The 13,581-nt window shown below is 34.3% G+C and overlaps 1 protein-coding gene across 3 annotated transcripts in view; it reads right to left on the bottom strand.

The window, feature by feature from the left end:
• Positions 1–13,581, bottom strand: part of IP3K2 (Inositol 1,4,5-triphosphate kinase 2) — a 233,927-nt gene that overhangs the window by 67,182 nt on the left and 153,164 nt on the right. The gene's annotated exons all lie outside the window — the stretch shown is intronic.

Genomic DNA, 13,581 nt, shown 5'->3' with positions numbered 1-13,581 from the left:
TATAAAACATTTGTTTAAAACAATTATTCGAAGTAAACTAGAATATGCAAGTAGTATATGGGAATCAAACCAAAGAAAATCAAAACAGAGTCTGCTGCCAGGTATTCGTCCGCGACAAACTACTTTTCATGTCAATCAACATAAATCCCAGATTGACAGAATTTATTCAATGTATAATAAATACGCAAATATCATTAGGTTTGGCCAGGGCCGTAGCGAAAAGAAATACCAGATTTTTCCAACCCCACCAGCAAAATTTCCCAACTTTCGGAAAAATGAAAGCCAAGGGATTAGATACTACCATAATATATTAATTTTCTTACTTAGCTATCCAAAGATTGGCTGAATGATCATGCCTGTTAGGGTATGCACAAACAAAAATAAATTTTGGTGATTATAAAAATAATAATGGGAATTATTCTACTTTGGACCAAGGTACTTGGTCTTCCACCATGCATAGGAATATTCAATACAAATTAAAGGAAACAATACTTAAATAATATTGTGCTTATTGTTTCCTACTATTATTTTTTCTACCTTCACGGCCCGAAATTTCCCAACTTTTCGATGTGAAAAAACAGCGAAAAGTTGGGAATTTTATAAAATTGTCACTTCATAATTTGTGGACTGTTCAGGACTGTTCTCTTACTTGGGAGCAATTGAACTTTTTTGAAGTTTTCAAACAACTCAGAATTTCAAAGTATGGGGTCTCCAAGTTATGCATGTTGGGAAATCCCAACCGTCTCCTGGTTATTTCCATTTTCTTATCACCTCTCCCTTTCTTTTCTCTCATTTTTATTTTTTTATTTTTTTTATTTTTTTACTATTATTTTTTTCTATCTTCACGGCCCAAAATTTACCAACTTTTTCCCAAGTCGAAAAAGCAGGGGGGGAGGCTCCCCCGCCCCCCCCATGGCGATGGCCCTGGGTTTGGTATCTTCGAGGTATCATATTCAAAACTCAAATTTAACCTAAGAGAGGTTATCAATTCCTGATTCCGCTGACGAGTGTGAACGTACCCCTATAGTTCACTAGTTCACTACTGCGTTTATATCCGCTCACTTGGTTTCCTTTTAGTCTTTTTGTTGTTTCAAAACTGTATTTGTAGATGATAAGAAACATATAGCTAGGCTCCGCCTGTTTGTTCCGAAATAAATAAATAAACAAATTCATGAATTCCATTATTTAAGTAAGAAAAAAAGTTTCGGGGTGAATTATTAAAATAAAAATAGATTCTACTTTACGAGTTAAGAGGTAGTCATATTTTCAATAATGGAGGTATGTGAGTTTTTGCCATCTTGAAGTGAATAATTCTAAAGAATTTATATTGACGGACAGGGCGAGTTAGATTTGAAAATATTCATCATCTTGAGCTATTATCACGAAAACTTTGATCATCAACAATTATTAGTAACAAAAACATATTGATAGTGATGGAGAAGAACGTTTGAGACATTAACATTAAAAAATAATGCTTCATATTGATTTTTTATTCCAGACTGAATTGAAAGATGTAATAACGAACCTCAATCACTTCACAAATACACGCTGATTGGAAGAGGAGATATTTTTCATGAAAGATTAGTTATCTTGGAAAAAAGGCGTTTTTTTCTTTTTTCCTTTATTTTCTTCGAGAAGTTTCCCACATTTTATGGTATAAAGATGATCTATAAAAGAACATCAAACATCAGTTGACACAAATGTCCAGCCATGGTGAAGGTAGAAAAAAATGGTCTAGAAGATTTTTTCATCAAGTATTCACGAATTTTCCTTCATTGGGCGGTTGTGATTGTATTCAAAACTTATTCGTGATCAACTCCAAATTGAAAAGTGTTTGTGGTCGGAGAAATTCATTGGAAACTATATGGTTCCTTTGTAAATTTCAGGCACAATCCTAAAGATTCTGAGAATTTGGTATTTTTGAATCTTATTAAATTTTTTTCAAATCATATCTATTAGTTTACCACGTTACGAATGACTGATCAGTCGGCAATTTGTTTGAATAATCTACAACGTTTATCTTCCTTGTAATATTATGTGGACTCAGTCCGTAGGCTAACACACAGATGGCGATACTAGTATTGAATCCATATGAATTGTAGTTAGCCCTAACCTTCAATAGATGCATGTACACATTTCACAGCAGTCGGACTATTAGTTTGTGGGATAGAACATTTTGAGTGAAGCAATTTTTGTTAGTTTGAAGGAAATGGATAAAGAGAAACTTCTTGTGTTGATAAAGCATTGTTTTTGGCATAAAAAATACGGCTGAAGTCAAGGTTTGACCTGATGAACAATAGTCGGACTTCACACCAGGAATATCGACTGTTGAGAAGTGGTGTGCTGAGTTTAAACGAGGTAAAATGAGCACCAAGGCCGATACATGCAGTGGACGCCCTGAAGAGGCTGTTACCGACGAAAACATAAGAAAAGCCCACAAAATGAAATCAGATGACCTTGAAGTGAAGTTGATCAAGAAAGCTGAGACTCTGAAGGTATCAAAAGAATGTGTTGGATATTTCTTGCATGAATATTTGGGTATAGTATATACAAAGTCAATACGAATGGCATTAAAACTAAACCAACCTACCCCCTGGCGAAGCATCTAACCTCGCTCCTCCAGCATCATGAGGAAAAGACAAACTTTTACGTCAAGGATTTGACAGGCTTCGTTGGTAAAATAAAGGACTTAACTCTGTAGCTAACGAATATTCTGGTCAGCTTCGATGTAGTGTCCTTGTTTATCACCTTGTCTTACAGGAAGACTCTCTGAGAGGGATAGCCTACTTGTTTCCGTGTGATATCGTCGGACTCTTCAGAGCATGTCTTACGAGGAGTTACTTTCAATGGAGAGGAAATTTCTATGAGCAAGTAGATGGCATGGCGATGGGAATTCCACTCAGCCCAGAGATAGCCAGAGAAATCAATCAACATCTTTGAATTAAAACCGACTTTGTGACTATGTTACGATCATATGACACCTTCGTCATCTGAAAACATGAAAGGGACACTCTGAACTTTTTGCTAGACCACTTGAACTCAACACCCAAACATCAAGTTCGCCATGGGGACTGAACAGGAGCAGCGGATAGCTTTGCTAGCATGTGGTGCTAGACTAACCCACACGGATAGGTACCTGCACGCACTATTGAACCACCACCATAGTCAAAAGAGAGGAGTCATCTACACTCTAATGAAACGAGCTTAAAAATATGTGGACCAGAGCCACTGGGGGAAGAACTGACACATCTTCAAATGACTTCGAGATCGAATGGATACGGTGTACCAAAGATCAACAAAGCCATGAAACTGAAGACTTCTACCGGTCAAAATGGGAGACAGGTTCAGATGGCTGCACACGCGTAACTACCTCATGTTCCTAGGGTCACAGACAGAACTGGAGAACTCTTGGGTAAACACAACATTAAAACGGTTTTCATATCCACCAACAAAGCTTTAGGTCGGTTAAAGACAAAAGAGACCTACTATCAGCAGCAGCGGGTTATCTCATACCGTGCACTTGTGGGAAGGTGCTCATTGTCGACTTCTATGGAAGGCATTAGAAATCCACGAGCATACTGATGATTTCAATAAAAAAAAAGAAGCTGTGAACATCAATCGAGTATGGAATTCCATTCTAAGAAGTACAAGAATGACGGCAGGTTATTGGCATATTATCAAATCCTGGTACAGGTATTATCACACCAGACTGAGGAGTCACCATAAATACGCGTTACGGAGCCGTAATATCCAGTCATCGAAGATATTAACTCAGGATGTATGAACCTGATGTATGAAGGTTCATACAGGATGTATGAAGCTGATCACTAGCAACAGCAAAATATCAGAAAAAAATTCCAAAAATTAACGGCCTTCAAACCCGGAAAATAGTGACACCAAAACCTCGGCCGCGAAAGCCTTAACCATATTTTCCAAAACTGAATAGTTACCGAACGTCGGCAGTTTCTTTGTATTGCATGTGCGGTGTGGTATATTATACGAGGTCTAATCATATTTTTTATGTAGGAGGTTTTATATGGTATCAACTAGTAAATTTAGCAGAGTCGGTACATAAGTGTTTCATCTAGTTATTCGGACAATTCAAATTGGGTACTGCGCGAGATCACAATCAACCAAAAACAACAACGAATTGATGATTCTGAGCAGCGTTTGAAGCTGTTCCACTATAAAAAAACCCGAATTTATGGATCGATATGTGACAATGGATAAAACATGGCTCCATCATTTCATTCCAGATTCTAAACGATCGTCATCTGAGTGGATTGCACGTGGTGAACCGATTCCAAAGCGTGCAAAGACGCAACAGTCGGCTGGCAAGGTTGTGATAGCAGAATTTTGGGATGGGCATGATATAATATTCATCGACTTTCTTGAAAAGGGAAAACCATCAACAGCGACAATTGAACTGCGTTATTGGAGGGCTTAAAAGACGAAATCGCGGAAAAATGGCCTGATTTGAAGGAACAGGAAGTGCTGTTTCATCAAGACAATGCACCGTGCCACAAATCAATGGAAACAATGGCAAAATTGCTTGAATTGAGCTTGGAAATACTTCAGCGTACACTGTATTTTCGAGATCTGGCACTCAGCGACTTTTTCCTCTTTTCAGATCTCCAAAATGCTCGATGAAAAATCGTGCAAAAAATGTTATTGTATTGTATCGCCCTCGAAGGCAACTAATGAGTGATTTTTTTCCGGTATCTTTTTGGCAACACTGTTTTTGACAGATCACGCGTGAATCGTGTCTGGTGTCATTGTCAAACTTGTCCAGTTTGGTCTATAATTTAACCATGAATCGACTTACGAATGAACAACGCTTGCAAATTATTGAATTTTATCATCAAAATTCATGCTCGGTGAAGAAAGTGCATCGTGTACTTCTTCCGATTTATGTGCAGTTTCGTCGGTCTACTGAGGGAGCTATTAGGAAGCTTGTGACTAAATTTCGAACCCACTTTACATTATTGAACATTTACCTACCAACACGCATACGTAGAGTGAGGACCGAAGAAAATATTGCGGCTATATCCGCCAGTGTTCGTGATGACCGTGAAATGTCGATTCGCCGCCGTTCACAGCAATTGGACCTCTGTTACTCCACTACGTGGAAAATTTTGCGAAAGGATTTGGGTGTAAAATCTTATGAGATACATCTGGTGGAAGAATTGAAGCCACCCGACTCCCAACAAGGTCTAACATTTGGTGAATGGGCACTGGCAAAGTTGAAGGAAGACCTACATTTTTATCGATAAATTTTGTTCAGCAACGAGGCTCATTTCTGGTTGAATTAATACGTTAGCAAGAAACATTGCCGCATGTGGAGTGAATACCAGCCACAAGCATTGCAAGAGCTACCGATGCATCCCGAAAAAGCCAATGTTTGGTGTTGATTATGGGTCGGTGGCATCATCGGGCCGTACTTCTTCAAAGACAAAATAACCGGAACCTTACTGTGAATGGGGACCGCTACCGTGTGACGATTGACGACTTTTTGTTGCCCAAAATGGAAGAAATTGACATGCCTGACATGTGGTTTCAACAAGACGGTGCCACATGCCACACGGCACGCGAAACAATGGCCCAATTAAGAGCCGCCTTCGGTGAACAGTTTATCTCACGTTTGGGACCCGTCATTTGGCCGCCTAGATCGTGTGATTTAACGCCTTTGGATTATTCCTTGTGGGGTCATGTTAAGGCTCATGTCTACAGGGATAAACCAGCAACGATTGATGCTCTGGAAGCCAATATTGAAGCATTTATACGTGAAATATAGGTCGTTATGTTAGAGAGAGTGTGCCAAAATTGGACCTTGCGCATGGGCCATCTAAAGCGGAGCCGAGGACAACATTTGCAGGAATCTTAATATTGAATAATAAAATGAAATTTCATGGAGGATTTTTTTTCTACAATAGCCTACGTGCTTTTTGTCACAACTGTTATTACAACTACTGCAGCGTAATAATAAACAAGTCATCTCTTGGTTTTGTTATTCCATGAATCATCAGTACCACAATTGCCAATACAGTATTCACAATAAATCTATGAAAGTCTTTCTTACCTTGTTGAAATCTATCGTAAAACATTCACAATTGGCCAAGTGAACGAGGCCGTAAGGTAAATAAACTCGGTTTTTATAATAATCATCAACTAACTGAAGTAAATTCATCAGTGTTCAAAAAGAAATACTTTTATTGCTGCGATCTAAAACATGACACTGATTTAAAAACAATCGATTTCTATGTTTTGCCATCATTCGCCTTAATTGATGACAATTTTTATTGAATATTTTAAGTAATTAAGTAATCGTTTACGTCCGTCGTCATAAAGAGAAAACTAATAGTTCTTGTTCTGGAAAATAAGTACCTTATAAGTACTTTCGAAACCTATCCTGTTTGTTTTTATGAAAGAAAAACATTTAGCATAATGCATTATAATTCACTGTTCGAAGGATAAAAATGAGCTGATAAATGTACAGGTGGTAACAAATCTAGTATTTAACATCAAGTTTTTCCAAACTGAAGATGAGCGGGCTGTTGGCAGATGTTGCAGTAATATCTTCAATTATGCCTCTGCTAAATCTTATATCATTCAGAAGATTTTTACGTTTACCAGCACATGCATGTATACAAAGTGGGTCAATGAAAACAAACCAAGGTCGTCGAATTTTATTTTGGATAAGAAATATTTCAAATATATTTTCATACTCCCACTTTGCCTCTCAGTGTCACTATTTTTTTAATATGATGAAATCAATATCGAGACATGATATTATGAGTCAACATGAAGAAAGACGTTTTTTATCAACTTTCAACCGATATTCTTGCAATGCCATTTTTAAAGAAATAAATTACTGGTAAGAAACATTTCCAAAAACAAACAGAAAATAAACTTCATTGAAAAGAAACCCAAAAATTTACTACATTTCAAAATTCTTAAGTCACATTAACTTGTGACGAGATTTCTATATTTTATAAGAAACTTTTTTTTATTTATAATATCAAAATCAAGACACCTATTATATTCTTAGTTTTCTACACAGATATATTTTGATTATACCATAATGTTGCTTTCAGAAATGAAGTTGAAATACTAATGTATTTTTCCCAATAATTGGATTTTCTCAAAAAATTGTGTTGAATTCGTTGAGGGTTTATTAAATGTAATTTTATTGATAAATCTTATTGGGTGATGAAAAATATGAGAATCAAATTTTAATTAAATAGTTGTTTGATACTGTAACATTCCATTTTTCAACTTTTTATTTCATACTGTTTGTGAAACAATCTGAACACAAAAAAATCTTTTTTGTCAATTTTGAATTGTATACTAAAACATAACAATAATTTAAAATTACTATTTTCACAGATCTGGGATTCCTCTGAGCAATCTGCAGTCTTTTCAAAATGCATATTGTTTATTTTGTTTATTTTTATTCATGTTACGGTTAGGTATAAAAATTGACGCTCTTCTTCTTTCATTCAGTTATAGATGAGTACTTCTTCATAGTGAATAACGCAGAGTGAGAAATGAGGTACAGACAGAGACATTTACTTTCAGTCATACATAGAATCGGAACTAATAGAACAGGTGGGAGTATTGCCTGAACTTTGAACAGATAGAAATTCTATGTGTGAAGGATGAAATTTTGAAACGGTCTTCTCTGTGCCTGACTTCAGATAGAGAACACGTAGTGTAAATTTTAGCAAAATTTTTGAGTTCTGTACAATACATAGTAGTAAAAATAATATAAATTGCGGGTAAATCTTCGTTATGTGGACACCCGGCGATTTTGAAAAAATTTTTGACTGTTCTTACGTATTTTGATGCGTAGATTACGAATCCGAAAGAAAAAAGCGGCGCTCTCCCTTATTTAAAAAGTTACGGCCCTTCAAAGTTCAGAAAAGGGCAACTTTTCAGCCTTCTTTTTCACTAAATAAACTATTTAAAAACACAAGCATTTATTCACTAGGTCACCTTTACACCTTATTCCTCCTTCTTTAACACTTTTCACTTCAATAATCAACATTTTTCTTATAAAGATATTAAAAAATTTACGGAGCTGCTTTTTGGTTACATATCTCTGTATTTTACGTTTTTAAGGTTAACGGCATGGTTGGTACGACTGATGCAGTCCATATTCCTGAAGTAATTCAAATGTTTTTTACCTTCATTCTTTAGATCGTAAATTGGTTTTTGGTGGTGTATTACGAATTTGAAATAGTAGGCGACGGCAAATACCAACCGCTTTTTTCTGAAATGTCACTAGTAACTAACCTAAAAATAGAATTATGTCACCAGGAGAAGCATTCGTTTTTAAATTAAGTTTTTTATAAGAAAAATGTTGATTATTGAAGTGAAAAGTGTTAAAGAAGGAGTAATAAGGTGTAAAGGTGACCTAGTGAATAAATGCTTGTGTTTTTAAATAGTTTATTTAGTGAAAAAGAAGGCTGAAAAGTTGCTCTTTTCTGAACTTTGAAGGGCCGTAACTTTTTAAATAAGGGAGAACGCCACTTTTCGTGGCGGATTCGTAATCTACGCATCAAAATACGTAAGTACAGTCAAAAATTTGTTCAAAATCGCCGGGTGTCCACATAACGAAAAATTTACCAAATTGCGCAACTGCTCTCTATTAGAGAGCAAGCAAAGTGATGGGTGAAGGTTTCAATCTCAATAATTTCATTACTCACACATTTTTCACTACTCTCTACACCCCATTTCGAAGTCCAAGCAGACGAAGTCTGGTACTTGCTTACATATTCGACACTGTTAACTTTTCATTAAAAAACAGTAAGTCCTAAGGATACAAGTTTGGCACCCAGTAAAGATAAGGTCACATACATATAAATACGAAAACAAAATGTCATTAATAGATAATTGATTCATTGTTAACAATCAGGACAGACGTCATTCAAGAATCGCTAAAATATTAATCATCGAACAGCTTGAGGAGTAATGTTACAACACATCTGTTTCTAATTACCTCAAGTTCATATGGATAAATAAACGTGTTGAGTTGTGACATTCCATACGTCCTTGAAACTGCAAAAAATCACATCAATAAACTCATTCAAAAGTGACGGTGGAACGAGTTATACAGGGGGAGTCCGTTAATTCAACAACACCAACAATCATGATCCATATTCAAATTTTCCATAGATTGTCAGTAGTAATGGCCATTATACAAGGAATACACAGAAATTTCGAGAAAAAATGGTTTTATTTTTCAACATAATTTCGTTGCAGTACAATCGAAACGTCTTGAAGTAACTTGGCTTGGAATCTTTTGATTTTTAATTTTCATTTCTTGTTAATAATTTTTAATTTTCATCTCGTGTTCATAGTTCAATTTTTTGATTTTTCGATTGTTGCTTGTATTTAATTTCATTGTAATTTCAGGTTTTTTGCTTGATACAATTGTTATTTTTCAGCTTATCTTTTTAATTTTTTATAGTTTTTCACAGGGATTTATATCATATGATATAAATTGAATTGTTTTTCTGTAGTTTCACACCTTGGTTATAGATAGTTTAATAGTTTGATTGATATTTGAATCACTTTTTTTCTCTTTCCATTGAACAAACGGGAATATGAAGAAACTAGTTTCACAGAATTCTTAATGTACCTTTTCCATCACTGAAACTTGGAATTGAGAATCAGAACAGAATTCAGGGATCATCTTCAATCTACAGGTTTGATTTTATCACTAGAACTGATAAAAATAGAATTGAAATCATAGCTCAGTCTGCATATGATTTCTTGTTACTTTCTCTACGAATCTGACTTCTTGTGATTTTATCAAAACCATTTATAACACATACGCCATTTGCTACTGGAGCATTTTATAACGGAGAACCTCCGATTCATGGCTGTGCTTCAGTTGAAAGATCTTGCATTTAGGAGACAACCACTATAACCGATTTCACATGATGGAGGTGAGGAAAGAAGACATTTTAAGTACTTGCGTTACATACAAGTCAGTATACCAACATAAAAATCTAGGATGACACCTATGTTCACCATAAACATTCTAAGTTGAAGCAGAATTCATTTTGAACATAATGATATATCCAATATTTTCAATGCGCATTTGAAAAAAAAGGAATGAATTTTGAAAAATATTATAAATGAAACAATTGAGTGGAGTCAGGATGTTAGTAGGTTTCAAATAGAACCACTTTGATATTTCAAAGTTTTCATCGAATATTTTGTTCTTGTTTTTAATTGATGCTGATTAGGCAGTTTATGGAAAAATGATCTAACATTCAAACCAATGTTGAAACATTTTAGTGTAATGTTACAACGATCAATTAAAGGTGTTGGTTGAATCTTATAAATGACAATGACTCTCACATTGAGCTTCTGTTAGAAGTCTGAAGGGAAACAGTGGTTTATGAAGGCTCTAAGCTTTTCCAAAACATTCACGAACTAGTCACGAAGCCAGTCTTTTCGAAATGAAATGTCATATGTTGCATTTCACATATGAATTCCGTCAGAAATAAAGGACATAAAGGATTGTAAACCTTGCCTGCCGGTAATAACCAGTGTTGCCATTTTGTACTAAATTCAGTACGTTTAATATGCAAGTACCTAGATTTTCACCATATTGTTTATCAGATCAGTCTAATTAGCCATATTAGATTGTCACCGATCAGAAGCGGTTTAAAAGTCAAGAAAGAAAGAAAATAATTACAATACCAACTCTTTGAATCCATTAACAACACTTTTTTCTCACCAGAAGAAAAATTATATAAGTATAATCAGGAGATTTCTCAGTCATCGAAGCACCTATTTCTTTCATAACATTACTTCTTCAAGTCACCGGAAGAGATCTCTCTAAACAAAGAATAGTCATGATAATTCTTATTTCCTTATTTGATTTATGAGTCATTTTGTTTGAGAGAAGCTGAAAATTTAAAAAGTTTACGAAACGTTGGAATAAATACCAGAAGTGCAAAAATCTTCAATATATATACTAAATTGCCATCCTATAGGTTATCTGTTTTGTTCATACATTCATTTGATTTCCGTGTTTCAAGTGGATCTGAGATCACGACTTCATCTACGAGAGAGATTTTCTTCATCAGAACATTTCGGTTTCCACATCGGTTAATATATGATACAAACTGCCATATTGACGAAAACTGCGATAGCTATAAACTAATAAATGAATGACTAATTAAACATTTACTATTTTACGTCAATCCCAAGTAAGATTCAGTAACACAGATAGTCAGATATACACTAATTCTCAAATGTTAATTGTGAATAAATGTGTTTCTGGTTACTTCTTTTCCACTAATTTAGAACATAATTTCTAGGTGATTTGTGTCTGCTATATTTGAGTAATGCATTTAAAATGTATGTACTGTACTGTATTATAACTAACAAACAATGCTTTTTTAAGCTCTTAACAGGTTTTTTGAAACGTTTCAATTGAAAAGTTGAGTTAGGGGATATCACAGATTTAAATTCGCTTGTTTCTTCAATTATTCATTTTAGAAGTCGAAATTTTGATAAAAAAATTCACACATTCACACATTGTCTGAAAATACACCCGTGATGATTTTTCAATATCATTTTTGATTTTTTTTTTATAAGAGACAAACATAACATCGAATATTCATATTGGCATAATGGGTTCATTTCAAAACATTTCAAAAAATGGGCAGCTTTCATTTTCTTTTTTTTTCAATTATTGATGATAACATGATTGCGATGGGACCTTCGAAACCCCTTCCCTCCGTGTGCTTTTGCTTGGCGTTTAGAAAAATATAGGCGCAGGCACGTTTATTCCTTGAAAACTCTTGGTTTTCCTCATAACAATAAGTTATAATGAATATTGCTAATCAGTTATTCACTTAGGTAGACTCATAGGGGAATATGCTTCTTCAAAGAAATGTATATTAGGCTTATACACAATATAAACCCTGCATAATTTCACAAAGTTGGGATCATATTCATCGAGTTTTTGGCGAAGCTATATATTTCAGAGATTATACTTTTTTCGTTAGAGAGACAAAACAAGAGATCTACTGCAGAAACACTAGACCCGGCAACACTGCATACTACAGTGCAATATTTCGTATTCTAATTGTACTACGGGTTTGTTGTAAAATACTTTTTCCGCTCGCGATATTGTATTGGTTGTTTCAAAAGTATTGTCCCTTTAAATATCCCCTAAAAATGCTGTTCATTTGTTCCAGATTTTAATTTTTTGCCTCTTTTCAACTTGTTACTATGTCAAGCGATTTTCGGTTATTAAGTGATTATGATAAGTGGAGCACCAAGTTCACATACACTCTAATCACTAGCTCAAAACGCCTTCGAAATTCAGCCTTCATAATCGATGGAAGAAGTTTCTTAGCTAAAACATCCCAACAGATAGTATTTATACAAACAATACGTGAGAAACCCTATCTTGATTTTTATAGAAATTTACAGCTTTGAAAGTAGTCCGACTCTGTCGTAATACCATCACTCCTAGAACTAAGTGTTTTTTAACAGTTTTATAGGGGTAACATATAAGCTGAAATACGTGAAAACTCTTGCTATTGATAACAAATTATTTTATAGAACGACGCCATTTTAAAATGATAGCAATTCGGAACATTGATGATGATGAGATGAGTTGAAAATATGAAATACTGCACACATAGTGATATTTACAAATGAAAAGTACATAGATATTATAAGATTATATTATTCAGAACGAACACAGTTAATTTGCGAATAGAAAATTAATAAGTTGACAAAGTGGATTTTTGTATAATTATAATTTTTTCCAAAAATTTTAAGAAAAGAGTGGCGCGCTCAAATTTTACTAATAATAGGCATATTTGTCAATGAAATTTTTAAAATATCAATCTCTAAAACAATGTCTTTGACAGTTTTATAAGTACAAAAGTGGTATTATTAAAATGACCCCTACCTTTCTATTTGTTAGTTTTTAGTTGTTGACATATCTATTATATTTTCCTACTGTCCAATACAAAATTACTTCTTGCGCCTTCAAGAAAACATTTTGAACACTTTTTTATTTTATCGTTATCGTGTTAGGCTGCATTATATTTTATGAAGCTTACTTGGAATTACTAAAAAATTGTTTAATTAAAATTGTATTTCAATTATTCTATAAGATTCTTTACGAATAGTGTTGAAGAAATTTATAGTAACTGCCGAAATGTTTATAAAACTGGTTAGTAGTGATTGTGAAAGGCCTTACAAAATATTAATAAAGACTATAATGCTTTATAAAACGGTGCCAATTTCCTATTTATAGCTTATAAATACATTGAAAACATTTCTGAGAGAAATACAGTTAAATAATTTCTTTCTCAGAAAGATTTTCACAACCATTATAAATTATAAAATTGCTAGCTGGGAAAGACATATTCAATAAGGCAAAAATCATGAAAATTGGTCTAGTTGTTCTAGGGCATGATTTTAAGTTCAAAACACAAGCACTACAGGAAAATCCTTGGGGCGTTTTAAGAGCGGTGCCTGTGCTGGAAATTAAATCCATTTGGAAAAACGTTCTCAGGAAGTTTATTCCACATAAAC

Source organism: Leptinotarsa decemlineata, unplaced genomic scaffold (assembly GCF_025532065.1).
Source record: "Leptinotarsa decemlineata unplaced genomic scaffold, Ldec_3_MD MMD2_tig00026336_RagTag_RagTag, whole genome shotgun sequence".
Lineage (NCBI taxonomy): Eukaryota > Metazoa > Arthropoda > Insecta > Coleoptera > Chrysomelidae > Leptinotarsa > Leptinotarsa decemlineata.
This window is presented reverse-complemented; position numbering and strand designations above follow the sequence as displayed.